Source organism: Papio anubis, chromosome 9 (genome assembly GCF_008728515.1).
Source record: "Papio anubis isolate 15944 chromosome 9, Panubis1.0, whole genome shotgun sequence".
NCBI classification, from domain to species: Eukaryota; Metazoa; Chordata; class Mammalia; order Primates; family Cercopithecidae; genus Papio; species Papio anubis.
In genome coordinates this window covers 18,664,083-18,666,307 of record NC_044984.1, presented here as the reverse complement: position 1 = coordinate 18,666,307, position 2,225 = coordinate 18,664,083, and the positions used below count along the sequence as shown (strand labels likewise).

At 38.4% G+C, this 2,225-nt stretch overlaps 1 long non-coding RNA gene across 1 annotated transcript in view; it reads left to right on the top strand.

Moving 5' to 3' along the window:
- Positions 1-2,225, top strand: part of LOC103875659 — a 59,106-nt gene that overhangs the window by 38,731 nt on the left and 18,150 nt on the right. The gene's annotated exons all lie outside the window — the stretch shown is intronic.

Genomic DNA, 2,225 nt, shown 5'->3' with positions numbered 1-2,225 from the left:
TAACCCCATCTCTACTAAAACTACAAAAACTAACCAGGCGTAGTGGTGCGCACCCATAATCCCAGCTACTCAGGAGGCTGAGGCAGGAGAATTGCTTGAACCCGGGAGGCATAGGTTGCAGTGAACCAAGATCGCGCCACTGCACTCCAGCCTTGGTGACAGAGTAAGACTCTGTCTTGAAAAAAAAAATTAAAAATTTAAAAAAAAAAAGCATCCCAGGAGAGAAAGGGTTCAGGTTAAATATTGCAAACCACCACCCCTTCTTCCTCCATCCTGTTTCAACCACTGGGGTCAGTAGCATGGTTGACAAGATGGAAGGCATGAGAGAAGCACATGTGTAATGTGCCATATCACATCTAGGTTGGAAAGTCCTAGAGGAATGTTGGTTCTCAAATGCTTCTCTCATACCCTCAGAACCCCCAGGCTTAAATAACTTCTGCACAGTCCCAAAATATAGTTCACACACATGCAGGAGTTATGATTTATGGTGTTTCTTCAATCTCAAAATTTTAGTAAATTTTAATATTATTTTTTATAGTTTGATCGTACTGGCATTTAGAGGTTAAATCAAGTTTAGCCTAAAGCTGCCTCCTTCCATATTTTAAGTTTCCCCTAAAGGTTTTTCTGCATTTCGTGAACTATAACAAGTGGAGGTATAATCAGACCTTAGCCTACACTGAGTTTTGGCCAATTAAATGTAGCCAATTGTTTGAACCATGTTCAAATAAGGCAAACACTGAGCTGTAACCAATCTAGTTGTTTCTGTACCTCACTTCTGCTTTCTGTATGTCACTTTCCTTTTTCTGCCCATAAATCTTCCACCATATGGCTACGCTGGAGTCTCTGAGCCTACTACCGCTCAGAAGGCTGCCTGATTCACGAATCGTTCGTTGCTCAATTAAACTCCTTTAAATTTAATTTGGCTTAAGTTTTTTTTTTTTTAATCAAGAGAATCATAAAACAAAGCAATCTAAAGCGAAGGAAGGAAGTACAAAAGCAATTAAGTTTAAAAGGGACAGAAGACCAAAAGGTATATAAAAATAAAGCAGGAAAAATGGAAACAGGTTGAAGCAGACAAAGGGGCCAGATTTCCAAGAAGAACAATGTGATGTTTTTTAATGTAATTGGTCCTTCATGAACTAATCAATAAAAGCAAGATGGCTGACAGACAGATCCAGCCACAGCCTCCAGCAGCTGTCCAGCCCTGCTGAGGTGATCAGACGCAATCACACCATTCAGGGATGTGAATAACAGAACATCAAGCTGTGAAGGGAAAAAGCTGGGAAACCAAGGAAACTCCCTGAACAGGAGCCTTGAGAACAAATAAGGGAGATGGTCCAGACCCAGCATGGACATGAAACCCAAAGGATGACAATGCACCCAAATTAACAAAGTCAGAAAACAGTCAAAAACCAGAGATTTGCCAAAATTGCTAAATTAAAACCAGGTCCACGACTAGGCTATTTGAGAGAAACAAGGTAACTCTGAAACCCAGAGAAATAAGCAACAGTCTTCCAAGGAGGGCACACTTGCTCTAGAGATGCAAAAAGATTTTAGAATAGTTACTAGGTCCCAGAGGGTTTTAAAGTAATCCATCTTCCTATCCTCTGCTTTTACATGTACTCTTCCTATAACTCTTAACAGCCTGATAATACACTCTCCTATTTCTTGGTCACTTTTCTCCCAATTTACAAAAAAAAAAAAAACGGGTCCACCTCTCACCCATCTGAAGCCGGTTCTAGAACCAAAGATACAATTTTAAGTTAATTTTAATCAAGCCCCCATAAATAGTTTCACAAACATACCCCTCAGTGAATCTAATTGAGATGTATTTTCTATATATTTCTCCTTTTAAAAATAATTACCAAATGTTTTAATACATTTATACCATTTTGAGTAGCTGCAGACTATTAATAATTACAGTGATAATTTGATGCCAAAGAAATATTTTAACACTTATAACCTTACTGTCACAAAAAATTATAGGTAGTTTTTAACTTCAATTTTACATATTTGTTGTTGTTTTGCGTTTCAGTTTACTAGGGTGAATGTATCCAGGGACTCAAGAGAAACAGAAGATAATGGAGAGACAGAAAGAGGGAGAGAGAGAGATTTATTTTTTGTAATTGACTCATTTGATTGTGGAGTCTTGGAATCCTGAAATCTGTTAAAATAATTTTTGGAAGGCCATTAAACCAAGGCAGCTCCAGCACCCTGGGTTCCTA